The 22,273-nt window shown below is 30.7% G+C and overlaps 2 protein-coding genes across 2 annotated transcripts in view; one reads left to right on the plus strand and one right to left on the minus strand.

Annotated features, from left to right (window-relative positions):
* Positions 1-16,620, minus strand: part of LOC107455486 (nucleolar and coiled-body phosphoprotein 1) — a 49,908-nt gene extending 33,288 nt beyond the window's left edge. The window contains exon 1 of the mRNA XM_016073073.3: positions 16,369-16,620. The gene's annotated coding sequence lies outside the window, so the exon portion shown is untranslated. The remainder of the gene's footprint in view (positions 1-16,368) is intronic.
* LOC107455484 (uncharacterized) overlaps positions 1-22,273 on the plus strand; it is a 383,034-nt gene that overhangs the window by 342,255 nt on the left and 18,506 nt on the right. The gene's annotated exons all lie outside the window — the stretch shown is intronic.

The following is a 22,273-nucleotide window of genomic DNA, read 5'->3' on the forward strand; positions in this document are numbered from 1 at the left end:
ATAAGATTACAGTTCTAGTTTTGAATTTCTAAATGCTGATTACAAGTACACCTGTTGACAAAATTGGGGACAAATAGAACAGAAAAAGTATTAATTATGAACAAATGAAAGGAACGCAGTCTACAATCTAGTCCATAGAATCTTATTGGTGCATAGCCACTCAATATTTCTCCTATAGGGCATTAATTCAAGTACATGCTGAGTTGTTGATTACTTATCCATCACATTAACACGGCTAAGTGATCTACAACTCGGCATGTTTTGAAAATCAGAACTGGGAATCCTTAGAAATATGTTATATTATTAAAAGAAATAAGGTTTTATAAGGTTAGAAATATGGTTCGATTAAATCATTTAACATATTTAAGTTCTCTTTTAATCATTAAATTACATGTTAACAGGTGCAAATTCGATCATTAGATGGAAAGTTATTAAAGATATTCAGTTTCATTTTTGTATCATCAGTATATGCAGAAAACGCTATGTTATATCAAAATTGCATTTAGGATTTGAAAGTGCAATTATTAATATTTCAAAATGACAGTTTACCTGTGATGGTGACCTAAATCAAAAGTTTTTACATATACTAAAAATGCATTAACAAAGCATCTGGAGGAGTAAATAAAATTAAACAGTGCTGAACATTTCAAAAGCACTTTTTCTATTCAAAACAAAAACAAATGAATTATATTAACTTTTAACCTTGTTTCAACATTTATGTAAAGTTAAGGTGATAGCTGTCAACTCAATTCAACCCAAAACGTTCTCATTAATTCTATGCGTCAATCACACCTCCTCAAAAGCAAATTATCTGTTTATTTTTATATTATAAATTTGCTTTTTGAAGAGGAAATCACTTATTGAAACACGTATTTCATAATATTTCAATTCATATAATTTCAGTTGTAACATTACAAACAAGTTGAGTTGTCGACATTTCTTTTACATGTCCATTATCCTACTTTTTAGAAATTCCTTAATTTGATTTTAAACTTTTTGAACATGTCAAAACTTTAGATACACAGAAAGTTCTTTTATTCTATTTAATTATTAATCTATTTTATTTTATATCAATTACATGTTTTGCAAATTCAGCAATTTATACAAACATTTTATACAAAACAGTTTGCACAAAACTACGAACATTTTATAAAAATTTATTTCATTCCGCATAATTACTTAATGTATGCTTTTTTTACAAAATCATTAATTTGGTTACAAATTTTTTTTAACCAATTAAAAATATAAATATTCAGAAAATTCTTTTATTTCAAAATATTCAGTCTGTCCTAATTTTTTAAAAATTCCTTAATGTGATAACAAATTTTTTAAAAAATAGTTTAAAATTCTTACAGTCCACTTAATTATAAGCTAATTAAACGTTCGCTTCTTTTAATTTAAAATTCCTTTTAGTACGCAGTGGATAACTAAATCGTATTTTAATTAATAATTTAGTTTCTTTGTTATAATGTTTAAACTGAATCCTAATCCATTTTTACAGCAGTCAACACTATACCCCTTTATAAGGCAATGTTTTTTTAGTAATGTTTATGTCAACATAATTTTTGGATTGATTAATTTGAATTAAGATAATTTTTTGCTGGAAAATATTTCATTATTTTACCTACTGTAATGAACTTGTCATAAACTTGAATTTTCGTGCTTATTAATAACCGGATTTATAAAATCTGAGATTCTTCAAATTAACTGTGAACATATAAAGCACGAGAGCAAATAGTTTTCCAGGGTTAGCCTTTCTCTTCTTGACCCTTCGCTAACCTTTACTATTACTTGCATTTATGTAAATAAAGCTCATTTTCTTAAACTATCAGCAGAGAGGCCTCCCAAATCATAGGTGGGAAAAGAGCTTCATTTATGAATTAATAAAGTTTGTGCCAATTATGCTTCTCACTGTCATATGAAGGGTTAAAATGTGGATACAAACTTTCCCTTCGTTCAAAAAAAAAAAAAAAAAAAAAAAAAAAAAAAAAAAAAAAAAAAAAATTNAAAAAAAAAAAAAAAAAAAGAGCCCAACACTCAAAACTCAAAAAAAATCCTGTAGTAAAAATATTTTTAGCCTGATATTCTCCAATATGTCTACTGTAAAAAAGTTTTCGAAAGAATTTTATGAAAATTTTACAACAGTGTCATGGTGTTTCCTAGTTGTGTGTCACAGTTTCTTAACAAAAGCCAATAGAGCTGTGATGGCTCAGGGGATAGAGCGTTCGCCTTCCAATGAGGTGAGCCGGGTTCGAATCCCAAAGATGGCTGGTCAATGCTAATTCCACATCCGGCTTGCACCGAAAGCAGTTCTGCAGTAAAATATCCTCAGTAGTGATCATCGGTGAGAGTCCCCTTGCAGTCAGGCTAACCGTTGGAGATTTTCGTTGTTTTCCTCTCCGTGTATTGCAAATGCAGGTGAGTTTCATCAAAAAGTCCTCCGTGAAGGCAAATGTCTCCAAATACTTGATCCAGGAGTTCCCTTGTCTTCTGAATTGGGTTCAAAATTACAAGGCTACGAATTTGAACACTAATAGTCATAAACCCAAAAATTGGGTCAGCCGCTCAACGACGATTATAAAATTAAATAAAAATAAAATTCAATAAATTTGTTTATTATGTTACTGTATTAATTAGCAAAATATTTTACGTTCGTAATGTGATTCAAAAAAGTTTTGTGTTTGTGCTAATTTTTGTGTTTGTAATAAAATTATCAAAAAAAAAAATTTAAATATAAAAAAGAATTCTTTTAAGTCGCTAAAAATACGGAATAAATAGGAAATTTTGTTCTACTGGAGGGGATCGGGAAATGTTGTTATGACTTCTAAACAATCCAAACTTCCTTTTCTTCTATTTTATGATTTTCATAAGAACAAGTTACAACTACACGTATTCTCTTACCCACCTCCTCACGTATACAGATAAAGATAATTCACGGCAACAAATGTAATAAAAAAACGGTCTAAAAATGTCTTTTGTAGAACAGCAGATAAAAATAAATCAATTCATAAATTTTTTTAATATTTATTAATACGGTTTTAATCTTTATATTAAGCAAATCATAATGTAAATAACAATTAGATTCTAAATGTTGCAATATCATTTCGATTTTTATAAACAATATGGAGGATTTAAAAAAAAGTAATAGATCTAGCGTAAGTGATTACTTCAGAATAAGGAACCTACGAATCGTGAGGAGACAATAATTAAAAGATTTACTAAAGAATGCACGTTCTTACAAAAAATTATTTTTGGAAAAGAACATTAATTGTTTAAAAGAAATGTCCTAATTTCTTTGCTTTAAGCGCTTATTTGGAATGCTTTATATGTATCGCTATTAAACCTACAGTAACTATTAATATTCAATGTATATCCATCCTTTATTGACTTCGCCATTTGGTTTATTAAAACACATTATAGTCGAAAATTATAAAAGTAGAAAGACCGGCTTATATAAGCTATTTAGTTTTATTTATTTATTTGCGTATTAAGTATGCGTCTGTTAATATTTAAGCATAGAAAATTAAGTATATTGCATTTAAAAATGATGTAGTTAAAAACAAAGGCGAATTGCCCAATTTTATTTTTACCGGTAAAAAAATTTATCCTCTAATTCTTAAATATAATATCCTCTGCAGTCGACGGATCATCGATTAGAGTCACGTTGCGTTAGGTTAACCGTGGGAGGTTCTCATGGTTTTCCTCTCCATGTAACGCAAGTACGGGATAGTTCCATCAAAAAGTCCTCTTTGAAGTCAAATTTCTCCCAATAATTCCTCCAGGAGTTCTTTTGTCTTCTGGATTGGGTTCAAAATTACAAGGCTACGGAGTTCAACATAGGTAGTCGTAAACTCAAGAATGGGTCAGCTGTTCGACGGTTATAAAAATAAAATAAAATGTAAAAAAGACAGATAAATGTAAATCACTAAAGTTAAATTTTTTCTGTCCTTAAATTTGCTCCTGATAATGTATTAGGTATAGAAAATACAATCGATTCAAAAATTATGTCAATAAAATAGGGGTGAATAACTGGAGTTTTATTTCTTTCCTTTCAAAATGAGACCTGCTGATGATTAAGTATAATTGATACTTAATTTGTAAGCTATAAATTAGACTCAATAACTATGCGGGTAAAAAGACTGATAAATATAAATCACTCGATAATCATGTTACCCCATTTAACATGTGTCTGATAATATTTAAATATAGAAAATCTTGATTTACATTTTTTATATAAAATAAGTTAAAATTAGCGGCAAACTTTTGTCCAAATTGCAAACCATACTGAAATTAAAATGAAAGGTTAGGTTCAATAGAAACCACAATTTTTCTAAAGATAGCATTTTTATTTTAAACTGTTCCTTAGAATTGTTTCCAGATATGTACTTTACATATTATTTTTCATTTTTTCTAAATAGCTGCATAATTTTAAGAAACATCATGGAACAGGTGGTATTGTTCCTCAAAAACTCTCTGCTGAAAAATTTGAAAAATTATTTGCTATTATTATAAAAAATGACAAAAAGGATAAAATGACAAAAAACATAAAAAGAAAAGAGAGAAAAATGAAGGCTTATAAGTTTTATTTACTGCGCATAAGCTGCAAGTATATAGAACTCTTGAGATATGTTAAAAGTATAGAGATAACATGGAGAATAAAATAACAAAATTTAATAGAGAGAGAAGAAAAAAAACTATTAAAATTAAATAGTTTTAAAAATTTTTTTTAAAAATTTAAAATATTTAAAAAAATACTTTAAGAATTTTTCTTCTNAAATTTATCCTCTAATACTTAAATATAATATCCTCTGCAGTCGACGGATCATCGGTTAGAGTCACGTTGCGTTAGGTTAACCGTGGGTGGTTTTCGTGGTTTTCCTCTTCATGTAATGCAAATGCTGGTTAGTTGCATCATAAAGTCCTCTACGGAAGTAAATTTCTCCCAATAACTCATCCAGAAGTTCTCTTGTCTTCTGGATTGGGTTCAAAATTACAAAGCTACGAAGTTGAACACTGGTATTCGTAAACTCAAGATTGGGTTGGCTGCTCAACGACGGCTATAAAAATAAAATGAAAAGTAAAAAGATAGATAAATGTAAATCCCTATATTTTAATTTCCCCCCCCCCCGTTAAATTTAAGCCTGCTATCGTATTAAGTATATAAAGTACAATATATTCAAAAATTAAGTGAATAAAAGAAAAAGGCGAAGTACTCGAGTTTTATTTCTTTCTTTTGAATCTGAGACTTGTTGATGTTTAAGTATAATTGATGCTTAAGTTGTAAGTAATAAATTAGATTCAATAATTATAGGGATAAAAAGACACATGAATGTAAATCTCTCGATAATCATGTTATTCCATTAAATATGTGTCCACTAATATTTAAATATCGAAAATCTCAATTAATATTTTTATAAAAAATAAGTTAAAATTAGCGGCAAACTTTTGTTCTCAACGATACTTCAGTACTACAAACGATATTGAACTTAAATTGAAAGGTTAGGTTCAAAATAAAGAACAATTTTTTCTAAAGATAGCATTTTTATTTCAAACTGTTCCTTAGAATTGTTTTCATGTATGTACTTTACATATTATTTTTCATTTTCCCTAAATCGGTGCATAATATTAAGAAACATGATGAACTCGTGGTATTTTTTCACAAAAACGCTCTTCTGAAAAATTTGAAAAAATTAGTTATTATAATTATTAGTTATTATAGCTATAAAAATTAGTTATAACAAAATTATTAGATTGATATATATATATATATCATTGTCTACGAGTGCTTCAGTGAAACTATTATTTTTAAAATTCTTCTGAAAAGGAGAACTTTTGAAACATATTTTAATTTCCTATTTTAAATTCGCCCCTTTGATAAAGTAAGCCTTATCAAAACCACCCTTGACAAGAATTCTAAAAATATTTATTTAACGCGGTTATTTTTAAACACCTTGTGTTAATGAAGAGTCTTTTCTATGCTTTAACATTGTGAATCATCAACTTGAATCAATTCAAAATAATGGAATAATAAGGAAAGAGAATCATGTAATCAGTTGCGAAGATTCTCTGTAGAATGTTTTAAAATTAAATCAATAATTGAAGGTAATTTTGAATTTTTTGAGGAAAAAATAAAGATTAAGCGCTTCTGCTGACTAAAGTGCGTGTAATCTGTAAAGTAACTACCCCCTTGTCAAAAAATCTAGTACACTTCTGAAAAACTAGGAACAACTTTTAACCATGATATCAATACCTTAAACCAAATTCAGTGCCAATCTGTTGCAACCTTAATATGGTGTTAAATAGAACCAAATTTCCGTACAAGTTGAACCATAGCATCTAATAATTAAGTTTAAGTAGATAATATGGTTCAACACCATGTTAAGTTGGCACACAATCAAGAACGATAAAATACTTAATTTCAAGGGATTAAGAAAACTGAAACTTAATATAAAAGTAAAACACTGTAATTTAATGACTTTCGTAAGACTTTAAATGACCTATTGAATTATTATTTTAGAAAAGGATTATGGAAGGATATTTCCGAAGAAGAAATTTTATAAACCGCAGTGGGTCAAATGACGGGGCATGTCTGTGGTCTAAAAAGGTAAAGTTCTCAATTTGAAAAGTTAAAAAGAACATGTTTTAAAAAACTACTTATACCTTCATTTGGAAAGTGAAAAACCAAAAAGAAAAAAATAATAACTCTTCTGAGAACCATTAAGCCTAAGGCAAAACTTGATCCACTTACATTAATAACCTCAACTTCTACTTTCACCCGGAAATCAGAGCAAATTTTATTTTATTTTGTATTAATCCCCTCGCTTTAATCGTTTCTGCGCCTGAGTGATAATAATTAATTTAAAAACGAGCAGTTAAATCCAAGTAAAAGAACCGTCCACATTATTTTCGAAAATGATGTTTTAATCAAACTTACTCACCGTGATGTTAACATTTAATTCGCGAATTCCTTCTTAAACGAGTTGTTCATTTAAAACAATTTTTTGTTGTGTTTAAATTTTAATCGTTATTGTAATTCGTGTCCTAAGCATTATTTACTTACCCCGAATTCACACATTCACTTTCATATCAAAAAGTAATTATTAAAAAGTATATCATATTAAAAACTTTTTCCCATCTCTGGTAGAGATTAGAAATTTTATATTGAATTGAAGATTTAAAAACTTGTAAATCTGTTTGCGTCGATTGAAGAACGTATCATGCATCTAAATATTACGCGTCGTAATTAAAGTGTAGAGAGCGCACTGTACAATACAGTGTTTAGTGAGCAAAAAATGGAACACTTTAAGGACTTTTGACTTAATAATAAGATTTTCGCATTCTAGGACTCAATTTTAATGATTTGAGGACTTAACCTCAAAAATGCTAATGAATTAGTGCAGAAGATAATTTAAATTACCAAATTAGACTAATAATAATATAATAATTTACTCCATTTGAATAAATTTAGACTAATAATTTACTCCATTTGAATAAACTAAGATGCATTTTTTTGTTCGATTGGTTGGTTGGTTGGTGTCGTGCCATGGACAGAAAATAATTTTAAATGTGATCAAAGGTCCTTTATACAACATCTGCAATTTGGAGGCAATTTTCTTCATATAGGGGAGAATCGGGTAGCCCCGCTCACTTAAGGAGTATTGCTTATATTTCTGTATAATACTAAATAATAATCAACATTTTTGTATGTAATGCAAAATATAATTATAATTTTGTAATAATGCAAAAAGAATGAACCAAAAAAAGAATAGTTAAACTTTAAAAAATAGAAATTTAAAAAAACATGTTTTTCAGCTCTTTTCAANATTCCTTTCTAGCAAGCCTATTAATGTCCGATGGCCCATTGACTTGAAAAAATATTCTATACATATGAAATTGACAGTGGGCGGGGGTACCCGACTCTCCCCTAAGTCCGCCCATGAATTGTCACTTATTTGCTGCAATTGTGCCAGTATAGCGGGACGGTTGAAAAGATGTATGGGGGTTAGTTCTATGTCTGGGCAATTTTTGCAGAAGCAGTAAGTCCTTGTTCCGTCACCATGAGTCTTCATCCCCCTAAATTGTCCTGTCCGGAGTCCTGCTAGTGTGCTGGTGAGAGTTCTATTGGTACTGATTTCAGGTATTTGGTGTTTGATTTGAATTTTCCTATCATTGAATTTCGCCTTAGTTACTGAATTGATATCGCTGAGAGTGACATGAGTAACTTTGCTGGTGTTTAATTGTCTTGCCTCTTTTGCCAAGGCATCAGCCATCTCGTTTTCAGTAATGCCAACATGTGCGGGAATCCACTACATGGTGCACTGTTTCTTCAAATGGAAAATCTTACAAAGTGTACTGTGTATATTTATAATTAACCCTGAAGAACTGCTTGGAATTGCTTGAAGAGCAGCTCTACAGTAGCTTTTTGTTCTATTGATACAGATTTTTAACTCTTAAATTATGGAGGATAATACGGTCCCAATAATATGAGCAGGAGGGCGGAAGGAAATTTGTGACCATTAACCATTCATCACTTTTTGCGTATTTTGCCACATCAAAGAAATTCTATTTTTAAATTTTATTTCTCAAGAACTTTTCACCAGATTCCCTTCAAATTTTCATTTTTGTCATTTTACATTATGAAAATTGAACAAGTGTAAAAATTTGTATTCCTTACAGTTTAAAAATTTGTTTCAACCGCTTGTAAATAAAATTATAAATAATTATAAAAATAGTTTACATGGAATTCTCTTTTTAAGTATAAGTTTCACAATAATGGGTAAAATTTTTTTCATTACCTTGATTAGTTTTTAATATATGACAAAAACGCAAGAAAGGAAATTAGCTTAAGAGGAACAAAAATTTCTACCACGCTCCTTACTGAAATATATATTGAGTTTATATTTTCTAGATTCCGACTATATATCCAAATGCTTATTACTTTGGCTATTTACACGAATCCAAATTACGTGGAAAAAATTTATGTTTATTTAGTCCCTAAATCGGTGCATAATATTAAGAAACATGATGAACTCGTGGTATTTTTTCACAAAAACGCTCTTCTGAAAAATTTGAAAAAATTAGTTATTATAATTATTAGTTATTATAGCTATAAAAATTAGTTATAACAANAATTACTTGGAAAAAATTAATGTTTATTTAAAAAACAAAAAAAAATTCCGACTATATATTTAAATGCTTATTACTTAAGCTATTTACACGAATCCAAATTATGTGGAAAAAATTGATGTTTATTTTAATAAAAAAAATCCGACTATGTATCTAAATGCTTATTACTTAAGCTATTTACACAAATCCAAATTACGTGGAAAAAAACTGATGCTTATTTAGAAAAAAAAACGGTGAAAGGTTCAAAGAAACGAAGAATTTTGTGTCTGATTTTGTTACTTAACGCAGCGTCTACGCTAACTCATTTTATTTTATAACCGTCGTTGAACAGTCGACCCGATTTTGGGCTTACGACTACTAATGTTCAACTCCCTAGCCTTGTAATTTTGAACCCAATGCAGAAGACAAGGGAACTCCTTAATCAAATATTGGGAGAAATTTGTCTTCATGGAGGACTTTTCGATGGAACTAACCCGCATTTACGTTACATGGAGAGGAAAACCTCCCATGGTTAGCTTGACGGCAAAGAGACTTTAACCCATAATCCGTCTACCACTGAGGGTATTTTACGCCAGCAGTGTGGTCGGTGTAAGCCGGATGCAGAGTTCGTATCGACCAGCCCTCGCTGGGATTCGAACCCGGTTCACCTCACTGTAAGGAGAACGCTCTATCCCCTCAGCCATCACAGCTCATTCTAACTGATTAGCATATTTAAGGTTAAAGTCTCGAACCATTAAAATTGAGTTCTGGCACTTAAAAATACGATGAGATCTAAAGTTCACAGTTTTCACCTTTTTCGCATTTTACGTGTTTGTACTTGCGCGCTTTTTAATTTATTTGAAAGTGTGTAACTAAAACTATGTTGCAAAAAAGATATTATAAAAATGGTTAAGCAAATGATTATGTGGTTTTTAACAATTAATCACTAGCGAACATTACAATTAAATCCCACCCAAAAACCTTTCTTTCATTGGGTTTGCATAATAGTTAAACTAAATTAACATTTAAATCAGCTTAGTAAATTAACTTTAAAGCATAAACAATCATAGTTGATGAACTACAAAACATTAAATTCAGTAATTATTTTCTTTTAATTGTACTTTCTTTACAAGTGATTTTAAGATTGCTGCATTTTATGTGGTTAGAATTTTTTTTTTCATCTGACATCAAACAATCCTAACGATTCGCTTTTCATATCACGTTTTAATCATTGGCCTCTATTTCAAAGTCAACTATGCAATTTGTGTCATCGATTAAAGTATTTTCATCACGAACTTTATTGTCATCCCACATCTGCAATTAATAGTGGAAACTACACAAGACGCGAGCATGTTTAATATGTAGAGCAGCTGATTTAAGTTGAAGGAATGCTTAAGCTTCCAATTTAGATGACAAAGAAAAAAATAACTATCCATAAATTTTTACCAGATAACAAGAACGACGAACTGATTTCAAACAAAAAATAATAATAGCTTTAATATTTCGGAAATTGTCAGTGAAATTTATATTAAACTAGGAGGGCTTAGCTCCCTGTCCGCTGACGCTCCCCAACCCCGATGATTGCTTCGCAATAATTGCTATTTCTTGGCATAAAACAGTTGAAATAGGCCAGGATAGCCTGGTCGGTAGGGCGCTGGGCCCATTTCCGAGAATTAGTGGGTTCGAACCCTGCCGGCCGAAGAGTAAAGTGTAGTAAAGTGACTGGTGCACGTTAAATCTGTCGGGTCGCAAAAGTCCTCCATGTTCCCATAACAAATCAATACGTCTGGGGGTACTGGATTGGAGATCGATCATTCTCTGGTTCAGGTCAAAATTACGATCTGTGGTTGAATGAATGGATGTATGAATGGATCCGCCCTATAAACGGGTGCGAGGTATGGTGTGGCAGAAGTCGAATTCTTGGGCATAGATGGCGCCACTGGAAAACAAGAACAATTGCACCTCCTCTGCCTAAACAGGCACACGTCAACAACAACAAAAAAAACAGTTGAAATTATTCAACTAAAAATATTCTACTAAAAAGAAACACATTTGCCTCCACTTTCCACATCCAAATATTCCCCTCCTTTATGATATTATTAAGATCAATTAGTGTACATAAATCATTAGTGAACCAGTAATCATTTTTTGAAATGACATTTAAAATTAAAAGTATACTGTTATGACCTAAATATGGTTATAATTTGGTGAGTTCACATCTGTAATTTGATATTTTTGCTTACCAAGCGGAAGGATGTATTTTAAACACAATTTTTGCATTCATCACTTTGTGCATGAAGCTGAAAGTTAAGTTCTAAATCATTTAACGAATCTCTTTAACCGTCATTCATAATAGTATATGAATGTCATTTGCACGAAAAAATAATGATTGTAAAACGGTTAATAAGACCAGACACCGATTTAAATAACTTTATCTTAAATTGTAACTTAGAATTAAATCATTCTAAGAATAATAATAGTAATAATAATAATGATAAAAAAAATCCTCCTAGACTCTTAATTTAGAAATCGAACAAAATCAAAAACGTTATAATAACAGTACAGGTAATTCTAACCTTTAAATCGGGTATAATATGAAAAAAACACAACTACTTCAACTTCGAAAATTTTACTCGGAATAACATTTACCTTTTAGTTTTATTAATAAGCTGAGTTTTAAATATGTTTACTAAAATCACAAACTTAGATAAAACAACAAAATAAATTATTTCAAGAGGAACTAGACAAATACAATTCCAACCTGCCGAGTAGCGACTTATAACAACACACTTCATTTAATGTTTACTAGTTACTAGAAATCAGGTTCGCAGAAAATGCTGTTTATTAGTTAAATTTAGTAGGAATAACACGACCTGTGACGTAGGCTATAGTATACCCAATTAGAGAAACAGAAATATTTATAGGAAAACAATAACTTTATAACTTATATCAATTTTATGCTGATGACAACCAACCCAATATGAAAATGAACGTGGGAAAACTGGATCCTACCATGCGATTTTCCTGCCAATAAAAATGTATTGACAACAATGGAAAACTGCGACACCATCATTAGATTTTCAAAAATATTAAGATACATAATTTTAGTTTGAAGATAGGCAAAATATTAGATAGGCAAGAATAATTTCGAATTTTAAATCTGAAATAAGACTCTTGTTTTTTTCGATACAAAGAAAATGAACTTTATTAATCCGAGAAATATTCCATTCGGTGGCCTTTTACCATTTTTCTGGTAAGTTATGATACGATAATCATAGAAATTTTGCTTCTTTTCAGCAAAACACTCCACCAAGTGTGATTTGGGATCTTCGCCATCACTTTGTAAACTTTGATTTAATGATAATCCGATAGTACCAAGTGAGAAATATATAGATTCTCTATATACAGATTTCCACACGATGGTGTTCCCACCTTAACGTGGTGTTGTGGNAAGATTTTTGATGCCCGGCCGACAGGAACACGTAGAAGGGGCAGGCCAAATCTCAGATGGCTAGATACCCTGGAGAAAGATTTATCTATATTAAAAATAAAGAATTGGAAGTCCATTGCCAAAAGAAGGACAGCTTGGAAAAAACTACTGGAGAAGGCCAAGGCCCATCCTGGGCTGTCGAGCCAGTGAGGAAGGAAGGATATACAGATTCTCTATATACAGAGATATATAGAGAATCGCGAAGGATTCTTGTTCCAGCACCTCACGCTCTTTTAGCAACACGTAGAGCTTAGTTGGGAAATGATTCTACTTCCCCTTTCTAGCCCCAATCCTGTTCACTATCAGATTATGATTTATTTCGAAGTTAACAAATCTCTTTAATTGGTAAAAATTTCAGTAATTAACAATAATCTCAAATCGTTGAGTTTTTTGCTGATACGAAGCAGAATTTCTATGAGCAAAGGTATCATGAAGTTTACCAGAAAGATGGCAAAATGCCAGCGTACCGAATGAAAGATGTTCAACTGAATAAAAATTGCTTTTTTTTTAAACGTATTTTGGGTTTACGACTACTAATGTTCAACACCGTAGTATTTTAATTTTGAACCCAATCCAGAAGATAAGGGAACTCCTGGATCAAGTAGTGAGAGAGGTTTGCCTTAGTGGAGAATTTCTTGATGGAACTAACCCGCGTTTGCGTTACATGAAGAGGAAAACCTCCCATGGTCAGAATGTAGGCAAGGAGACTCTGACCGTCTCTGACCCATGATCCGTCTACCATTGAGGGTATATTACGTCAGCACTGTGGTTGCTGCGAGCCGGGTGCGGAATTCGTATCGACCAGCCATCTGTGGGACTTGAAAACGGTCTACCTCATTTATTGGTAGATAATATAAGAGAAACAAACCACCAAATAATTTTATTTTATTAAAATTGCCAGTTTTGAAATATATTATAATTTTTTCATTTTACTAGCCGATTATACTCGTTATACGCACTGCAATAGAGATAAATATCGCCATGTATCAACTATCTTGTTTTAGAGTTTTAAAAATAAATGTAATTTTTTGTAGGATATATAGTTCAAATATATCGACTTTTAAAAAAAAAAAAAAAAAAAAGCCGGGCACAGTTGCTCATGTAATCCCAACATTTTGGNAAAAAAAAAAAAAAAAGAGATAGAAGTAAGGATTTTTATACAATCGACAATGATAGGATTGGTAGCTGTATGGTATAGTACTTAAAACAAAAACAATGACAATAAACAAAAAAAGACTGGGAATTTAAAAAACTCTTGATCTAATAATCAAATTATCATGTTCTAAGATAGAATATTAAGACACGCTTAACTTGAATGTTCTAATTAATTTGTGTGTACGACATTTTATATTATGAAATGAGGCACACAAATGTACTTTCTGTGAATAAACACATTTTTAGAAGGGTAGTCGCAATCTAGAGAATATAATCTGAGTCGTAGTTAATTCTCTGAGTTGTTGAAAGTTTTTACCCATTCTCTTTTACCCATTAATTTCACTTTTAACGTATTATGCGATACCTCTAGAACTAGTTAAGCAAACCACAATTTTTTTCCTTCTTCCAATTTTAAAAATAGTTTTTCAAAAGTATACACATACAATTATATGTATATACATCCAAATATAGTTTTTTTTTATAAATGTAATTATTTTTTTAACAATTTTGTTTGATATACGTCAAAAAAAATTAAATCGTAAAGTGTACAAATTTACTTCATTTTATAGCACGTAATTTTAAATTATTAGGAAGCTCCGCTCCCTGTTCACTTCGCTTACCAACTCCCGTGGTTGCTCTCAGTCATCATTTTTTTAATTTCTTTAAAAGTGGATTTTAAAAAAAAAGTTCATTTTGTTTATGAAATATATTATTATTATAATTTTATATTTTGTGAATATGTTAATCGTAACGAAATAAAAGGATACCTGGATTTAAAAAATAATAAACTGTAATTGAAGAAAAAAAAAATTATAAAACTTAGACACAACAAGAATTGAGAAGAAATTTTACTTGCTAACAACATAAAACGATAACCTTATATCATATTACAGTTCGAATCGGGGAAAAGTTTTTATTTCTCTTGAATCTTTTGTATTTTTTAAAATTTCCATACAAATGTTATATCTGGCAGCATCCTATCTTTCACTTTCTTATTTTTTTTAGTTTTATTTCTTCATTATTTTTTGTTACTTTTAACATTAATTCAAGCTCTAACTTATGAATAAAAGATTGAGAGAGGGATAAATTTTTCTACAATAGATAAATAGTTATTTTTAAAGCAAAAAATTGGAAAAAAAAACGGAATTTCGAAAGATAAAATGTCGTGTTAAGTTCTAAATAAAAGTGGTTCTTGGAGCACGTACAAATGTCAAGCCTGTAGTTGCATTCCTGTAGCTTGCACAGCAGCCCGTATGGTGTTTCTTTTTTTTTCCCTACAAGTTTAAAAGTTTATAATTCTCTATCTAACGACAGAGTGTATTTTTTTCTACACACCTTCGAAATTTCTAGTTTCTACGTCTTATAGTTTTTGCACCGCAAGTCAAAATGCAAAATAAAGTTGAACAGCCAAAACAATGGTGGTAGCATTCCTTACGATTTTTCAATATACAGAAATAAAATACAAATTTTGATAGAAATTGGAAAAATAGGTTTTGAGAAATATAAATTTAAAAATGTGATTTAAAAAAAATTAATTGAGATTAGGCCCTCTGAACCGTTAATATTGCATCTTAGTGAGAGAAAATCAAATTATGAGATCTAATATTATTAAATTGTTCAGTTTTTTTTCTTTGTTATGCACACTGTATAGCGCAGACAAATTATCGACAATGATTTTAACTGATAATTTAGTAACTCTATTTTTCAAAGCTATCTAGTTCAGTTGCAAAAACTTTGTTGATGCTTATTGCCGTATCGTCAAATCATCATGTTTAATTAAAAGACGTCGATAATAAAACAATATCCAAATAACTATTCGTCTAACTTAAAATTGGATCTTTCAAATTATTTTATCATTACATGTCAAATACAATTTTATCATGCAATTTTCTTTCTCTTTTTATCTTTCGTATTTTTCTTGTATCGTATCGACATCGTATTTTTTCTCTTAAAACCCCTTTAAAGTATCGACTGTTCAATATGAACTAATTAAATTTTTTATGTATAATAACTGATTAGAGAGTCAAACTTTAAAAATTTTCTCTGATATGAGGTTGAAGTAAAGGTGTGTATAATTAATGTATTAATTACATATCCCGTTTAATATTAGCTTTCAAAACGCATACAAATTAATAACTATGTCTTCATCTGCTAGCATTTTAGTATCCCCATTTTCTAAAACTATCTCACTCATTTGGAAGTAGCTATGTTCACCTTATCGCCCTCATTAAATTAAATGAATGACGGCAACAATAAAACGAATATCTAAATATACATAGGTTCCTAATTTAACTAAAATCTCTCACTTTATTTTATCATCGTATTTTGAATACACTATTATCATGTTATTGCCTTAGGTTTTCTTTTCTTATCTACTTCTTTTAAAACCCAATTGAATCATCGGTGATTGCTTAATTAGGCCTAATTAAATTAGTGTCCATTTGAAAACATTGGAAGTAGTTTTGTTCCTCAATTGGAAGTAGTTTTATCGATGTCTTAATTTAACTTATTAATTACAGAAATGTATTTATTATATTTATTAATTAGAGATATTGTTCATTCAAGCAGAATTACGAAAAGTAAACATTAAATAAAAATAAGAAGGATCTAATCCTTACCTCATCTTAAGAAATCCTACTTGGAGTTGTTGATTTAAACCACTTTCACCACTTTAAAGACATTCAATCTATATTTCACGCTGTCTACAATGCCCAACCGATTGACCCCGATCAAGCAATCGCCTACATCCCTGCTTTTCAGATAGGACTAGTTTCCGAATTTTCTTTTTTTCTTTCTTTTTACATCATCACATCGCCTAACACACGCCAACTCCACCCCATTCTTACCTTCCTAATTAGAGTAATTTCTGTTAGGTATGTCCATTCATAAAGGCTAAGGCGTTTTAAGAACAATGCTTTGTCCTTTCAAGGCCGGCATTCGATTCAAATAGACATTCATTTCAGCTAGACGCTGTAATAAGTCTTGAAGAATTATTCAAATCGTAACGATGTGTTTCGATTTTTATATTTTTAATGATACGGTTATTGAATTTTGTTACATTCTGAAACCATACTCTTATAAGCTACCATAATCAACTAGCGAGCTGAATGTAAGACGGGAAAAGGAGAAAACCGGCAGCAAAACCATTTTATTTATAGACTATATTCGTAAGAAATAAAAGAAGCTCTTTCTATTTACAATTTTAACTATTTTTCATGATTTAATTTTCTCGAGCCAAAAGACAATCATATTTATATGTGTAATAGTTTTTAAAAAAAATTTTGATAATCATGGATAGTTGGATCTTCCCGAAAACAAAAGCTGCAATGAAACAATTTTCTTATCAGCTTTTGTTCTTTTTTTTTTCCGGCTTGATATCAGCCCTGATCAAATGGTCCTTAATGTCAACTAAAGACAAGGATGTCGAAGGACGAATGCAAAACAGTGAGAGTGCATATCGTAAGTAAAATTTAAACACATACAAAATAATGGAAACACTTCTATGCTACTACATTTTTTCATATTTCTCAAGGAATAATTAATGAATCATTTTATAACTTCAGAAGTGTTTAAATCATGCGATTTCTCGTACTTATCAATGAAGTTTAAAGCTTTTTAGTGGTTTGAGGGACCAACAACAAATTACACACGGAAAATGTTTGTGAACACCCTATGCCAAAAAATTTAGCCATAAAATTGTATTTTGTAACAATTATTTTAGTTATTATATGCAATAATTGCACAACATTTCGTCAGTCTAGCGTAAATACTTATGGAAATATGGACATTTTATAAAAAAACAAATTTTTTGTCTTATGTTTTTTTTCGCTATAACTTAAAAAAATATTCAATAAAATTAAACAAAATAGTTAACATTCGAATAAAAACTAACATTCAATGATTATTTCGAAAATTGTTTATTGTTAAACATGTAGTAGACAATACCATGTAGGATGCTCTGCAGGCAACAGAAATGCAATTACACAATTGAAATTTGATAAACTAAAAGGGCATTTTTATTTATAAGCTTGACGCGATTTTTTTTTTAATCCGATTTTTTCCGAAAGTTATTGCATATTTTAATGCTTTTTTCGCGATTTTTTCTCCCCTTTTTTGGTTTGCAAAAACTGAGACTTAACTTGAAATTGCAAAAGGATGAGTGAAATACATCGCAAATACGTCGCAAGACGCTGTGAAGCGCAAAAATTAATCCCGAAAATAAACGAAAAATGTTACAGTAAGTGATTTTACGACATCCACCGCGTTCTTCACTTGTATTTTTCCTACTTAGTACTTGTATGAGAAGTTTGTACATGAAGTACGATAGATCACTGCAGAAAAGCGTTTAATAATTGAAGAGCTTAGTGGAAGAACCGGCTAAGTAACATTTAAAAAAATATTAGGAAAATTGCAAATTAAAATTAAAATTCATTATGTTGCTAAATCTATTCATTCCGAAGATACTCGATGAAAGAACTGTGCTACGTGACATTATTTGAGTATTCATTGGATGGAAGAACCCGCTAAGTGACTTGGAGACAAATAGTCAATGAACAACTCTAGAAAATCTCTTGCTTGAAATGAAACGTTATAGCGCGGGGAGAACAAAATTGGTGAAAATGAAAAATTTGAAAAAGCAGCTTCCATAGATTAAGGAGGAATATATGCTTTTTCACGAATCAATAATTAACAAAAACAAGAAAAAAATAACCACTTAAACTGCAGTAGGGGGATAATGAGCACTACACCCCACTTTTAAGGTTGATGACCTCACTTACTATAGTACTATGGGAAGACTTCACTTCACTTCGGATCGTTTACCTCTCGTCTATAGGATGAGCGCTACACCCCACTTCCTCAGTATGGAAGAGAGTTCAACCCCATTAATAAGCTCTTAGTAGGGATGACGTAGCATGTCTCTTTACTTGGCTTGGTTTGGACTAAACAAATATTTCTTAAGCATTTTGTGTATTCATTTTTTTACAACTATGGGTATGTTTGAAAAATTTGATTCTAACTTTTTAATCTGAAACAAGCTTCAAATAAATTTTTCATAGCAATTAATAATTGTAAAAAAATTCGTAGTGTCCCTCATTATGTAAATTGTAAACCATATATATGCTCTTAACGTTGCAGGATTTAGATTAAACAAATGCTTCTTAAAAACATTTTAGTATTTATTTCTTCACATAGATGGGTATTTCTGAAAAAATTTATCTTACTATCTGAAGAAATTTCAAATGAATGATTTGAAACAAGTTTCAAATAAATTTCTTGTTGAAAAAAGGTACAAAAAATTCGCAAAGTGTCCTCCTTTATTTTTATGCGCATGCTCTTAAATCAGCATTGTTTGGACTGAAAATTGCTTCTTAAAAATTTTAGGTATTTATTTTTTCACATATGTATATGGGTATTTTGGGAAAAAAAATTGGCACTTACTTTTTAATCTAAAACAGTTTCGAATGAATTCCTCGTTTCCAAAATTATAAAAAATTCGCAAATTGTCCCCCATTATGTTAACTTTAAACATGCTCTTAACGTAGTATTGTTTGGAGTAAACAAATCATCAAAAAATTTGAGTTCTCATTTCTTGACACATATGGAATTTTTGAAAGAATTGGCACTCACTTTGTAAACTGAAAAAAGTTTCAATGCGTTAAGATAATATACGTTAAGGGCATATATAGGGTTAACATAATGGAGGACACTTTGTGAATTTTTTATAATTTTTTGCAATATGTAATTAATTTGAAATTTGTTTCACGATTCAAAGTGAGAGTCAATTTTTTCAAAAATGCCAATATGTTTCAAGAAATAAGCACTCGAATTTTTTAAGAAGGATTTGATTACTCTCTTTAAGAGCATATAATTAATGTAATAAAGGACAATTTGCGATTTTTTTTTTTAATTTTTTGCAATGAGGAAATAATTTTAAACTTTTTTCATATTATAAAGTGAATCTCAATTTTTTTCAAAAATACCCATGTGTGTTAGAAAATCAATACTCAAATTTTTGAGAAGCAATTTTTAGTCCAATGCTACGTTATGAACATACTTATGAAATTAAAGGAGAACATTTTGCAAATTTTTTATAACTTTTTTCAAAGAGGGTTTCATATGCATTCAAATTTTCAGAGGTATTCAAATTTTTCAAAAATACTCACTTGAAAAAAATAAATACCCATATTTTTAAGAATCATATGATTAGTCCAAACCCATTATACATTAAAAGCAGTTATTATATTTAACATAATGAAGGATATATTGCAAATGTTTTATAATTACTTGCCATGAGGAAATCCACGCTGAAAACAAATATTATTTACTCAAATTCATTTAAGTGTCACTTAGTCGGTTCTTCCACTAAGCTTTTCAATTATCCATGCTTGATCTAGAACGTCCATTAGACTCGTGGTAGAAATCTGAATGTCTAATGGATGAACTGTGCTGTATTGGCGATCGAAATGGGCTGCAGGTGGCGTAGAGCAGAACTCTTTTCCTATGGCAACACTTCACATGCTTTCCCCATTAGCGTGTGGAAAGTCATAGAGGAGGGAAGTACGTTAGTTTCTCTCTTGATTTTCACATAGATTAAAATCTTTTAACTGGAAAAACTATATGGAACTGAAAACTACTTTAAACATAGTTCTAAAGAAAAGTATCATAGAAATTTTAAAAAATATTTTTATTGAATAAAAAGGAAAAATATTAAGAAAAGGGAAATTATCGTAGTACATTCCTATACAACTGAAAAGAGGAGGGGAGGGGAGGGAGAAGGGCTAAAGGCATGAAATCGGTCTCTCCCCAGATGGCGTATTCGAGTGTTGCGATCGCGAATAGGAAAACCTCCTTCAGCATTGACAAATGTCTAACGCACTTGAGTAAACATCGCAAATATTTTTGGTTACAGCTTTAAAATTCTGTTTTATCACCCTAGTGAAACTTAAGAAGATTACAATACCGGATATGTACCTCATCTGGTATTTAACTAGCCTGTTCACCATGAATAGCAACAAACCAATTAAAATTCCATTATTTAGGTATGTTGGTACTTTATTTACGTCACACTAGAGCTGCACAATAGGCTATTGGCTGTCTGGGAAACGTCCCTGAGGATGATCCGTAGGCATGCCATCGCAATTTTGATCCTCTGCAGAGGGGATGGCTCCTCTGCTTTGGTAGCCCAATGACCTGCTTTACGGTATATCGTACTACTGTACTATAGAACAGTTTACGAGGACCGATACCGTACACCCTCGGTCAATACGCAGGCTGATCAAAGTTGTCGCCCACCCGCTTACTGACAGCAGCCAGTGATACTTGACTTCGGTGTTTTACTGGGAACCGTGTCTTTACGATCACTCCGTTGTTCATTATTTAGGAGTAAACAAGAACCTGAAAATATCTTTTGTTCACGTGTGCGACTTTGAATTACGCAATGAACTGATAATTGGCAAATGAATGTCGAAATGCACTGAAACGACATTACTTTTTCATCCGACTTTAACTTTTCTGCTTAACGAACTTCTCCACAACTTCTCCTTTCCGATCTCACATAAGCATATATGATAATTTACATTTACATGCATTGAGAACATTTAACCAAACTTGGGTCATTTTCCTAATTATAAATAGTAAAGCGAAATTAGGGGCAGTGAATATTCTGTTCTGAAACTGATATTTGAAAAATATTCGCTTTTGAAAATATGAAGATTTTTTATCAAAATTAATTTTAAAGTAAACATTATATACCGGCTCAAATTAATTTTTTTATGAAGAGGTAAACAAAGAAATATTTTTAGATAAATTAAGCTTTGAAGTTCAATATTTAAGTTCTTTATAATTTAAAAAGGAGAAATTGGTTTAAAGAACTTATTTAAAAATATTCCATTTAAATAATTCTAAGTAAATCATCCTAAAAATTTAATGTTAAATGTATGTAGAAATTATTTATTTATACTTTCTTTTAAAAAAACAATCAGTTCGAACTATTGTAACTTTTATAAGTCACTGTTACTTTTATACTGTTGATATTTTAATATTTTTTCTGACTTCCATTTGTTAATATAAACAAATACTATAACTGGTTGTCCCGCAGTGGACTGATCGTTAAGACACGGTTCCCAGCAGATCACCGAAGTCAAGCATCACTGGCTGCTGTCAGTGTGCGGGTGGGTGACCACTTGGATCGGTCTGCGTAGGGACCGAGGGTGTGCGGTATTGGTCCTCGTTAAACTGTGCTACCGTAAAGTGCTCGACTTCGCGCGCAGGTCGTCGGGCTACCGAAACGGGGGTGCCATCCCCTCCGCAGAGGATCAAAATTGTGATGGCATGTCTTCGGATCATCTTCCGGGATGTTTCCCAGACCGTCGCCAATAGCCCATTGTGCAGCTCTAGTGCGACGTAAATTAACAACAACAACTATAACTGGTTAAAAACTGGTTAGAAGAAATGCGTAAAAGAACCATTCTCTCTGGATGAAATTTTGCATTTTTTTTCTGATACAAAAAAATCTCATTCAGT

The sequence above is a fragment of the Parasteatoda tepidariorum genome, chromosome 3, assembly GCF_043381705.1.
Source record: "Parasteatoda tepidariorum isolate YZ-2023 chromosome 3, CAS_Ptep_4.0, whole genome shotgun sequence".
Classification (NCBI taxonomy): domain Eukaryota; kingdom Metazoa; phylum Arthropoda; class Arachnida; order Araneae; family Theridiidae; genus Parasteatoda; species Parasteatoda tepidariorum.